This window comes from Oratosquilla oratoria, chromosome 6, assembly GCF_046742065.1.
Source record: "Oratosquilla oratoria isolate Oo_2021 chromosome 6, ASM4674206v1, whole genome shotgun sequence".
Taxonomy (NCBI): domain Eukaryota; kingdom Metazoa; phylum Arthropoda; class Malacostraca; order Stomatopoda; family Squillidae; genus Oratosquilla; species Oratosquilla oratoria.
In genome coordinates, this window is record NC_134782.1 from 40,724,560 (window position 1) to 40,737,154 (window position 12,595).

Genomic DNA, 12,595 nt, shown 5'->3' on the forward strand with positions numbered 1-12,595 from the left:
CTCCTTTATTCCTCCTTCTCTTTCTCCTTCCTCCTCCTTCTTCTTCCTCCTTCTTCTTCCTCCTTCCTCTTCCTCCGCCTTCTCACCTCCCTCTCCTCTTTCTTCTTAATCCATTTTCTTCTCCATTCTCCCCCTCTTTTTCTCCTTCCTCGTCCTCCCCTTTCCTCGCCCTCCTCCTTCCTCCCTCCTTCCTCCTCGCCGCCCTTTAACTCTGTCAACACGTAAAGCGCCACTCAACGCTGAGGGAATTTAGCACAGAGTTCGCATATAATATAACCCAGACCAGAAAGGTGCACGAACAATCGAAAATCCGGCAAAATGTTTCACCCTATAGCGGACAGCGAGCAACCCCACCCCGAAGGTTGAATAAAACCGTTTGACCAAAGCTAGAAAATGCATGAAATGCCGAGCAGCCCATTTGGAGAGTCTTGATTAGCACCTCACGCTTCCTCCATCAAACTTAGGGTCGGGGTGGAGGTGGTGGTGGTGGTGGGGGTTCCCTTGTCTTTTGTTCCCCACTCCCTTCCCTCCTTTCTCCCTTCCCTTGCCCTTCCATTTCTTCATCTCTTCCCCTTCCCTCTCCCTTCCCTTTTACTTTCCATATCCCCATCTCATCCCTTTCCCTTATCTTTACATTCCATTGTCCCATCTCTTCCCTTTCCTTTCCTTCTTCAGTACCCTCCTTCACCCCACTCCCTTCCTCTCCCATTTCGGGACTTTTCCCCCCTTCTCTCTACCACTTGCACCTCCCTTTGTCTTGCCCCAGTGGGTCCTGTCCGGTCCTCACAATAACATTATCGTTCCTCTTTCCTCTTCCACCCATTCCGTCTCCCCTCTCCTCTCCTCTCACTTCTCCTCTCCCGTTCTCCTCTCCCCTTGAGGATATTCCGTATTCATCCAACGGACAGTAACCTCACTGACAAACAAATGCACATGCATGGCATATTCATACACGTTGTTGGATTTTAAGAGGAAAATGTATATTCTTTTTTCAAACAGTCGGAAACTGATTGAACAACTGCTGGCGGAAATTGTGTTCAGAGCATACGGAAATGCAAGTTGAAGAATCTGTGTCTGGAGGAATGTTCAGTTAATAAGAATGAGAAGGTAAAAACACTCCGCGCGTGCACACACACACACACACACACACACACACACACACACACACACACACACACACACACACACACACACACACACACACACACAAGCGCGCGCACGTACATAGCGAAAGAGTGAGGAAAAGAAAAGTGAGAGCTGGTTGCTATTGGCTCGTCCTCTTCCCATTGTCCCCTTTCTGTTCCTCTCTTCCCATCTATCTCTCCCCTCCCACACATGCTAGCGCTACCTACCTCGTGGCGCGGCTTCCATATTGGGCGACATGACGTCACAGCTGCGTCTGTCGTGCTCAGTCTGCTAAGCTCTTTCCATAAACTTTGTACACACGCATACATATATATATATATATATATATATATATATATATATATATATGTATATGTATGTATGTATAACATACAAACTCCATGGTTTGGCTACCATTGCGTTTGTACTCTCCCCCTACATTAACGGCGGTCAGGCAGCAACTACTCAGGTACTAGCGCCGTCACTTCCGGGGTGCCTTTCCTTTCAATTACTTTATTTACTTGTTTGCTTATAGTCCGTTTGTTTTAGATTTTCCTATACCGACGGGAGCTGCTGCTGTTGCTTTTTTTCAAGGGTGTAATTTACTGTGGTTGTGAGCGAACTACTGTCCTAAGATTACATCTGTAGCGTGAGCACACATGGCATATTTCAGCAGAAAAAATTATACGTGTGTGTGTGTGTGTGTGTGTGTGTGTGTGTGAGAGAGAGAGAGAGAGAGAGAGAATAAAAATGCTAGAGTGGGGTAAAGTGGAATTTTAAATAGGATGATTATTATTATTATTATTTGTTTTGTTTATTGATTTATTTTTTCTCCGTTCACTTGTTTTATAAATGACCAGTGAGATTACAAATACCACGGGCATAATTTTATTCTTTCAACCACTCCATCCCTCTCCTCTCCAATCCACTCTCCTCTCCTCTCCCCGCTCACCCTGCTTCTCTCCCTCCGTTCTCCCGCCAGCCTTCCTCTCCCCGTCCACAAAATGGCGCCAAAGTACTACCAACAGATGTTATTGTCAACTTCCAATATGTCTGAGAGTTTTAGAGTGGAACACCAACAAGAGTTTTTTGTGGTAGATGGCATGAGTACTTAGAAAATGGAAATGGTTTTCGGGGAAGGGGAATAACATGTCATGCTTGGTCTTTGAAGAAGTAAAATACAGTTGTGTACTATCGTGTAGCTGTTGTTGTTTTCCACTGAATGGAGCTTGTATGTACTCGACTAGTAGAAAACCCCACATAACAGCGTCAATTTTTTTTTCTAAGTTTGTTTTGAGATACCCATGAACATTGACATTTTCTCGTGTGGTATATAAACATGCGTTCAACACCACACTGATAAGGTTTCTGCCTGTGCCTCTCCCTTTGTCTCTCACTCAATCTATACACACAGAATATAAATTATCTTGAATATATCTTTCCTCACCCTTTATCTTGCCCTCTCTGACTCCCTCTACATATAACACTCACGCTCGTACACACAGTATAGTGACAGCTTCGCGACCGTTCTTGCATATGGAGCACTTGTCGTACCATTAGCCTTGTTGACAATGGCTCTCGTCTATGGGGCCTCTGGTCAGGCTTGGAAAGGTCGTTAAAATGTCTTGCAGTGTGAAGCGGCAGTGGACAGGGAAAGGATCTTGAGAAATTGCATGTCTCTCTCTCTCTCTCTCTCTCCTCTCCCTCTCTTTCTCTCTCCTCTCCCTCTCTTTCTCTCTCCTCTCCCTCTCTTTCTCTCTCCTCTCCCTCTCTTTCTCTCTCCTCTCCCTCTCTCTCCTCTCCCTCTCTCTCTCTCGGTCTCTCGGTCTCTCTGTCTCTACCTCCAGGAACTAGAGGGTGCGGTCTGAGCATGCTAACCCCTGGACCACCTGTACACCCGAAGAAAGATTTGTCGGTTGCCTTAGTTTTGCAATAAATCTAAATGTACAACAAAAACTAAGGGGGAGTTGAGTACAATTTGTTCACGAAAACTTCGAAATGGTCTAAGAATATAAAGCATATGGTATATACTGTATATAACAAAGTTTCATTGTGCATGTTTGAGTATACAATTATAGTTGACCAGAAATCTTCTTCCCAGGGTTTTGAATCTCGTCAGCCTCTACCAGAACGCAAGGCAGTGAAAAGTAAAACTTGCTAATCGAGCGTTAATATTTTCTGACAAGATTCTTTTTCTGTCTAGCAGTATGTCTGACCCCCACACCCAGGGAGTGTCTCTGGGCTTGCTTGTGCATGCAGGTATCGTGCAGAAAGGTCGAAGGTGCTTCGGTTCAAAATAGGATAATCGTCATGGACGTACAAGACTCTGGAACGGTTAGCGGGAGATGGTTGTATGTGGTGGTGGGGGGGGGGTCAGAATACACGCACACGCACACACACACACACACACACACACACACACACACACATACGCGCGCGCGCACACACACACACGTAGTCAAACGTTATACGTTTCTTGTAGTGTATAGTGTTTGTGTGCGCAAGCTTGGTATATTTTTGACTTATTTTTATTTTATTTTATTTTATTTTATTTTATTTTTTCTTATTTGCAGGTAAGAGAGCGAGGCCTGACCTTGGTATGGGAAGCGGACATTGTAAGTAAAGATCACATGTATTTTGATTACATCCTCGTGGAGCGTAGATTATATAAAATCTAGTTTTCGAAATTTCAGGTAGATAGGTACTTTGTTTTTATCTCGAAGTTACAGTGCGGATTTTTAAGAAGCTTCTTGCAGTTGAAACAATGCTGCGTCGGTTACAGTGAAGGTGGGTCAACGGTTTTGGAACTATGTATTGCCGTAACAGGTTCCCTGTTTATCTGATGTTTGGCGCGCAGATGATGATCCTAAGTTTGGTAAGAAAAGCATCGGACATTGGTAACATCGTTCTGTGGCTGTTGGCGGAGCACGATAATGCACAGGGTGTTCTCTTATTTCGCTATTACTCTCGCTCTTAAACTTGCTCGCACATGCATATGCACAGACACTCTACAAGCTACCGCAATCCAAATCTAGGCTTTCGGGTATGCATACATGCAATTCACGCAGAAAAAATGCATACATTGTGTGTGTGTGTGTGTGTAAAAGGCATTTGAGATCCATGTGGCAAGTGGACTTGTTTGAAGTTGATTTCATTTGTGTACGTCCATCCACTTGGCCAAAACCAGATGTCTGTTACGCACACTCGCCATTCGCTCCTGCAGACGAACGCAGGGCTGTACCCACGCTAATTCAAACAACAACAATAGCAACAACAACAACAACAAAGGAACAACGCATGACAAGAGAACAGAAGATGTTCCAAATTAACATGATGCAACAAGACAGCTATAAGCGGCTTAAGGCTATTCTTCGAGAACACGAGACAAGACTAGAAAATACAATACTAGACCCAGCAATGCAACCCAAGACGAGACAGGACGCCTCCTCGGCGAGGCGAATCGACGCGACGCGAGAGAGACAGGAAGGGCGCGTGGGCGGCCGTATGTCCGAATTTGTAGTCAGGACACGCTGGCCCCACCACATCCAACCTTCATCGCTGCATAGAACAGAAGTTGTGCCCCGTCTAGGGATCGCACCGGGGTCAGTGCTGTCGGGTACACAGGGAGCGGAGCGGGGCCGGGGGGGGGGGGAGTGATTGTTAGCGTTAGTTAGGGTCAGTGTGGGAGGGAGTTGTGGGGGTGGGGAGAAAACTATTGTGTGACCATGTTACTCCCGTGCCATCCCTATTCCTTTTGTACAAAGAAAAATGTGGCGAATAGATTTGTGAAAATATAAAAATAATGTTCATGGTACTGACCTTCGCGACCCCGACGTAAACAATAGTGAACCCCCTTTCTTGGTCCCGGCGACATGCCCCATCGCCAAATGTCTATAGTTTCCGTATTCTGACTCGGTCATTTTACGTAAGACCGTGAACACTGTGACGCATTGTTCATTATGATTTTTGACATAAATTTTCATGGTTAAATATGTATATTGCAAACAAAACATTTAAATCCTATTACTGTGAAGTGGTGTGGTTTCCCTCGACTTGATGAAATCGCTTGGCGGCATCTAGAATGAAATAGGAAGATACCACACAAGCGGTTTCAACAGCGCGGAAACCGCGGCGGTACCGCATAATCAATGACACTGCGCGGTTGTATGTGAACGCCTACTTCGACTTGCATCGTCATTGAACAGCCGCGGTTCAAACCGCTAGTGTGAACAGGAGCACCGCGGAAGTGGATAGACGGAAATAGAGAAGTTCCGCTCCGTACGGAAGGGACAAGGGGGGCGAGGTGGCCGTTGCCGTACCACATACCTCCTCTCAATGAACGGAAACGTTTTTGTAAACAACTGCAACACAGGCTGCCGGTATTGCTGACAAGAAGTTAGACACGGATAATGTGTGACTTGTTGTATCCCTGCACATGCATCGCAAACAGGTCTGGACAAGGCAGCCCAGACCTTAAATTAGAGGGTGTAGCGGGGAAGGGTCCTTAGTTTAATAAATTCGCCTGACGGAAGTTAGAAGTTACAGTCTGAAAAGTGGCTAATGAAATTTAACACAAGTAAATGCAAGGTAATGCACATAGGTAAAAATAACAGTAAGTACGATTACAAGTTATTTGGAAATTCGTTAACAAAAGTGGACAGTGAAAAAGATCTCGGCGTAATTATCAGTAACGACCTCAAATCATCCAAGCAGTGTATTTCAGCCTTTGAGAAAGCAAATAAGATTCTAGGACTGATTGCGCGATCTTTTGATTTCAAAAGTCCATCACTCATTAACAAGCTATCGTTAGTTCGTCCACATTTGGAATATGCTGTTTCCGTATGGTCACCGAATCTCATTAAAGACATTGACAGACTGGAAAAAGTACAACGGCGAGCCACAAAACTGATTCCAAATATAAAAAATAAATCATACGAAAATCGACTAAAACATATGAATCTGTTTTCCCTAAAAAAGCGTAGACTCAGAGGTGACTTGATACAGGTCTTTAAAATTCTAAAGGGAATTGAGAACATCAAAAGTGACAAAAAATTTCACATTGAATGAGAATCAGACAAGAAACAATGGTCTCAAACTGTCCGGAAATAGATTCAGTTTGGAAGTAGGTAGAAACAACTTTGCCAACCGTGTAGTTAATGAATGGAATAAACTTCCTGCACAGGTAGTGCAATGTAGTTCAGTTCGAAGCTTTAAGAATCATTTAGATAAATACCTAAGTAAGATGCTGTAATGATTATATATAATTTATCTTATATTATTTGTTTTTGTTTTGTTATCATTTGTCTGTCTGATTTTCATTTATTATTAGTTATATGTCAATTTATTATTATTTACTATTTACCTGTTTGTTTATTATTTAACTATACCTATGCATTTATTTATGTATTTTATTTGTTATTTACATTATCATAGTTTTTATTTATTATTTTATTATTAATATGATTTTTTTTTCGCATCCGACCTAGATATGGATCAAAAGGTCTCCTGTCGGCATGCTCCGCCTTTGTAATCCTTTGAATCCATTCTTGGTTGAAGTGTTAGGCCATGTTCACACTAGTGGTTTGAATCGCGGCGGTTAAATTACAGTATAAATCAATTGAGATGGTCACACACAACTGCGCAGTTTATCCTTAACTTTACGATACAGCCGCGAGGTCCAAACATCTAGTGTCGTTAGGTCATGTGGAATAAAGAGGTATCCCATACTCTTTTGTATTCCCTCGTAACTGGCCTAGGCGATCACTGCATCTATACAGAAAGAGTCTGTCTATAAGGTCGCATATGGTATACCTTTTCACGGAATTTTGATAAGTATGTGCTTCTCGGAGGCAGTGCGTGCACTTAGAACAAGACCTCTGGCCGTAATGTTGTTTCTGGTCACAGAATTTTGATAATGAAGTCACGTAAGAGTGTCCTTAAGGTCGATTCTGGGGTTTCTGGCCATAGGATTTTGATTACTGCGTCTTCAGTCTGACAAGTTATCTTGTCCGGACCTACATCCGGAGTCGGTCAGGCTAAGAGAGAGACTTGTAACTTAGGATGGTGTTCGGGTGAGAAATCAGGGTAACAGAAGAAAGCGATGCAAGTTTCTTAAATTACGCCACCGCATTTGTCTATAGATATAGATAAAAGATCAAAGGAATTCTCAACTTTGAGAATGGAAGGGGTAAAGAAATAAATTGAGGGAGAGAGGGGTTGGGAAATTTGGGCAGAGAATCAAACAAAGAAACCGAGACAGAAAAAATAAAAATTGAGGTGTTACACACAACTGCCAACTTTTCCAACAGACAGGCTGCCTACGTGCGTTGTCCGTTAGCAACAGTAAGCTGGAGAAGCAGCAAGGATGATGGGAGACTTCCATAGTCCCCAGGCGTATATGGAATACCCTTGATGGGGATGAGGGTTAGGGAGGGTGGATCAGGCCAGCAGCCCACGGGTGTGCCACATCGACTACGGGGGAGTAACAGAGGTGGTTGATTACTCTGGTGTGGGGGGGGGGAGATGGGGGAAAGGGGGTCATCGTTATCCAGCGCAGCTGTTTCTATATGATTAATCGTCAACTTTTTCTGGGCAGTACTACAGTATTTTATTCTGTTAATTATAAGTTTGAGAGGCTAACTTCTATACACGTACGCACACACACACACACACACACACACACACACACACACACACACACACGAAACCTACCTCACTCCACACCCAACATCCCATACTTGCTCGTGATGTTCCTCACTGAAGTCTTCCCCCCTCCCACCGCCGAAATCTCGCGTGACCCCACACATGTTCCCCCCCCTCTCCCCGCCACATATGGGCAATGGGATCGGGTTCATCTTGCCCAGAAGCTCACCCTTCTCCCTTTTCTTCCCATACCACAATATTTTCGCCTCGTGTGGGCTGTCTTGCCTAATGTGATGGCTCTCTCTCTCTCTCTCTCTCTCTCTCTCTCTCTCTCTCTCTCTCTCTCTCTCTCTCTCTCTCTCTCTCTCTCTCTCTCTATGCGCTGAATGGCCTACCGGCTCCGGCGCTTGGCCTTCGAGCCAAAAATTCCATAAATCAAATCTCTCTCTCTCTCGTATGGGTTTGACCCTTGGCTCGTTTGGTTGGGCTAATGTTTCATTTAAACCGCAGAATGACCCCCTCATCGAGGCGGGGCCTTGGACCGGGGGAAGTTTGCCGAATCTGAATGGTCTAGCGGTAGCCAGACTGAACTATTTAAATATTTCCTCGAGTGATTAGGTAGTACACATATGCTGTGAAGGATTTTCTCCGGCAAAATAGAATTATCTTGGTGACTTAAAGAAGAAATTGACGGCTACCAAAATGTGTTGAAAATTTCAGACTGCACTATAGTCAGCGCAAGGAGAAATGACCGATAAGGCGGGGCTAGGAGATTTCCCGGTGTTGCCACACATGGGCATCCATGGCGAGAACGTGCGTGTGGATGCAATGTTTTCTGAATGCAGTGTGAGGGGGGCGGGGCCAGAGATTAGATGTAGCGGCAACGTCGCTCTCTCTTTTCCATATGCCATGTCAAGACTCGAAGAAACGAAACCTTTGTATAGAAAACATTGCTTTGATTTTTACCTCAGTGGTGGTGTGTGACAAAAATTATAATATCATATGTGGCAACATTATAAAATCATAAAATAGAATTATAAAATAAAATAAAATTATGAAATAATTAGATGTGGCACCACAGGGGAACTCCCAGTGCTCCGCCCTAACGGCCAGTTCTCAGTGCAACGGGTATAGTCCGCGTCCAATTGAGTCACCATCACATACAGGGGCTGTATCTTCAGCAGATTCAAGTCTTGCCCTGTCAGTCATTGTATGCTTATGAGTCACAAGGCAGTAGGACTAAATGCAGCATGTGGTGGGTGCTATATTCACCCGGTCAGTTGTCCGATAAGATTGACACAACACAAACACATTCCCCCACTCAGGCAGCGGCCGACTCGCGGACAAGTGCCGGTAATAGCATTATGTTCATAGTATTACCATAGTAATAGTACTATTACGGTAGTACTAATATCAGTTAACTTTGCAAGAATTAGATTCGTTCTAGTATGTTCATGCCTGAAGAATGAAGATCATTCCTATCATTGTGAGGAAAATGGAATGAGGGGAATGTCAACAAGCGAGATCAGTAGCATGACTAACACATTCTTTGGATGAAAATCCATCGCAGCAAGAAAATCCTTAAGAATAATGACCCATACTGAGGGGTTTGTGCAAGATTGATTGTAACAGATCTCATTAAGTTCATCTTTCTGGTGTAAGGTTTTTTCATCCCAAACAAAAAATCAGAGCCTCTCTGTAGATAATGCCTTGGCTTTACACATACACATTTACTTGTCCAAGGGGCACGCGCACACACACACACACACACACACACACACACACACACACACACACACACACACACACACACACACAAGTTCTGATGTGTGCATTACGCGGGAATGGGAATGTCCGATGAATTTCCACGGGCGTGTTGGCTAGTTGGCGCGAACTGCGACCTGAGCTATCTTTTATTATTCAGAGCAGATTACGTCAGGCCGTCGGGGTGGTACGGGATGCGCATCCAAATGTTGTCTGGAAGATAATGAAGTCGCCAAGATTTGTCTGTGATGGTGGTCAGACCAGGTAATCAGGGTTTGTATTCTTCGACTGGCGTCCTTGAGAGTCAGCTGTTCGAACCCTCTTGTGAAAATTATAATTCCTGTGGTGTTTTTAATATACTGAGTATGTGTGTGTATGTATGTATGTGTATATATATATATATATATATATATATATATATAATATATATATACATATAGGTACATAGGTATAGATGTATATATAAATCCTATCATTCCATATACCTTTATCTGCAAGAATGCGTCGGAAATTCGTTAACTGTGACGCTGACGTCACAAACGATCGAGACGTCAGTCCTACACCTCTCTATCTCTCTCAGAAACTTATAAACTTTTGACATCCTTCCCCACCCTTTTACGCCGTGGGACGCGACACCTCGGCTGAACGACACTGTCAGGTGTTGGATGTACCAGAGCATATTCTATAAATCATTTCACAGGAATGAAGGAGGTAATACAACTTGTGTTTGTTTTCAATACAGTTCTCGAATCTGTTGCCTCCCACGCACCCCGATGCAGCTGCTGTTCCACCCGCCATACTCTCCTCCCACGCAATCCTCCACCCTCCCTGCTTGCCTCCCTACCTCCTTCCCTTCCCCATACACTCGACTCCCACCTGTTCCTTACACGCGCATACACTGTATCTTCTATTAGTAACTATTTAGTATATTTCTCTATACAGCATGTTTCCTTTATTAAGAAAATGTAAACTAAGTTGTATTAATGCAACAGCGGTGATTATATAATTGTATAATTCTGATAGGTTTGGGTCTACGCTGTAATACTGAACTTTGCAAAACAGGGATGATGGAAGTTTGTTAACTAACTGGCGTGTATGGTTTATGAAAATAACCTTTAGAGTATCTTCCGTAATAAAGTAATTTAGCGTTAGTTAGAAGAAAAATGTAAAACGAGATGTAAGTATGAGTAGCATTTTTTGTTTGAGAGTATTTGCATAGTCATACGTAGATTTACTTCAGTTCGTTCATGAACGCAAATCAATGTTTATACGCTGTTAAATATAGCTGGTGCTGTAAGATTATCTGTTGATACTTCTGTGCTCTCATATGCAGTCATCATTTTTTTGTCTCGGTAGTTCGATATTGCAAGTCAGACAGCGCGTTCCTTTGGGAAGCCTTACTCTTGGGTGTGTTGCCGAGTGTGCTGAAGGGGTGTGGTGAGAGGGAGGGAGGGAAAGGTGGGGGATCCGTTAGAGGCCGGCCCATAGGAATGTTGTGATCACAGGAATAGAATAAGTTATTAATGTGGGACTAGAGAACCCAAATCTGCAGTTTGTTACTGACCAAAGTTGGTTTGTCAACAGTTAATCTGTTCAGTTATGTGGATGGGAGTTGAAGGATGGGGACTCTTCATCAGTTGAATGACATGATTCGAGTCTGCAATAAGGGTTATGAAGAGGTAATTTAAACGGATTAGGTTACTAGTCATGTTGTAACTTGGAAAGTCCTTGGGCCTCGTGTCGGCAGACTGGCGTTAACTAGAATGAAAGGTGCCAAGTGATAGAATCTAGCCCATAGGGTGAATGATAAAGGCTTCGCGGTAGGAGCGAGTTTGGCTGCGCGTGGAGCGGTGTGCAAGCATGTCGCCGTTTAGTGTAACGCGAGCGATGTTGTTGATGGCTGCCGCCAGGTTGGACAGGATGTTATTTGATACCCTTTGTTAATTCATATATCCATTTATTAATATATTTGTTTATTTTAACACTACAACGAAGATTACACTATATATTGTTATAAATTTTGTTCCAGAGGGAACGTCAGATATATTTCTTCTGTATAGGCTAGAATAAAGAGGAATCTCGATCAGATTAATCGTTTAGTAGAATAAATTCGTCTGGCAACACCCTCGTCGATCTGTACTAGTCATTAAGTTGAAAGGGATTCATCCCTTCCCTCGGTATCACGGTAAATAAACAAATAAATCGAATGTGAACGTGTTTTATAGAAACTGGGCTCGGGGAATTCGTGGGCCGTTGTTTTTGTATGCCAGCTGTTCGATTGATCGTAACAATTTGTAAAGATTAATTTTTTGGCCATTAGATATCCTATTATAGAAAAAGATTGTTGTCCAGACTAGATTAGCACTTTCCTAATTAGGGTTGGCTGTAGTTCCCTGGACAAGAACAGTTACGTTTCTATATCTCCCCGAGAATGTGCGTCTGTCTTTGGTATGCAGGTCAAGATGCCTTGCTAACTGGACATGGGTCTCCGATTAGATTTTGTTTACTTTTCAGCGTAACACACCTGACTGTCCCGTTTGTAACCTGCTGGTGTTCTCTGCTGGGTACGACTGACTGGATTTGTTTTGTATTATTTAGCAGTGTTAATTTATTTACTAATTTGAATATGCTATGTAATAGTTGTAATTTATTTATATATTTTTTATTCGTAGAATTTTTCTCGATTATGTGGATGGAATAAACGTGATATATTTTGTAATTTTGCTTCCTAATTCGCAATTCTGTTTGCATAGAAATTATAAACTTTAAGTGCCCTACTTTCGTTGTGAATAATAGGGCTGCAATACATATAAATAGTAAAATGAATGTGTTTTATCTAAATGCTACGAGGAGCTCTGATACATTATAAATCGTATATACTCAGCAATAAATTCGTAAAATTGAACAATTGTTTTAATCGCTCGATCTTGAACAAAAGAATGTTCTAGATAGTTTCGCATTGAATTGTGCGTGCGTGTTGTCTTGTGTAGTGCGTATATGTCCGTGCGTTTTGTCTTGTGTAGTGCGTGCATGTCTTGTGTGTGCGTGTTTATATTAAGTGCGC

General features: G+C 43.0%; 1 protein-coding gene across 25 annotated transcripts in view; it reads left to right on the forward strand.

Moving 5' to 3' along the window:
* Zasp52 (Z band alternatively spliced PDZ-motif protein 52) overlaps nt 1-12,595 on the forward strand; it is a 244,275-nt gene that overhangs the window by 54,493 nt on the left and 177,187 nt on the right. The window lies entirely within an intron of this gene.